Here is a 394-nt window from a genome sequence, read left to right as displayed (position 1 = left end):
GAAAGAGATGGGAATACCAGACCACCTTACCTGCCTCCTGAGAAATCTGTATGCAGGTCAGGAAGCAATGGTTAAAACTGGACATGGAACAACAGACTGGTTCCAAATAGGAAAAGGAGTACGTCAAGGCTGTATATTGCTTATTTAACTTATATACAGAGAACATCATGTGAAATGCCAGGCTGGAAGAAGCACAAGTTGGAATCAAGATTTCTGGGAGAAATATCAATAACCTCAGATATTTAGATGCTGCTGCTTCTGCTAAGTCGCTTCAGTCATGTCCGACTCTGGGTGACCCCATAGATGGCAGCCCACCAGGCTCCTCCATCCCTGGGATTCTCCAGGCAAGAATACTAGAGTGGGTTGCCATTTCCTTCTCCAATGCATGCACGCA

This window comes from Bison bison, unplaced genomic scaffold (genome assembly GCF_000754665.1).
Source record: "Bison bison bison isolate TAMUID 2011002044 unplaced genomic scaffold, Bison_UMD1.0 scf7180017864157, whole genome shotgun sequence".
Lineage (NCBI taxonomy): Eukaryota > Metazoa > Chordata > Mammalia > Artiodactyla > Bovidae > Bison > Bison bison.
Note: the sequence above shows the minus strand (reverse complement) of the source record.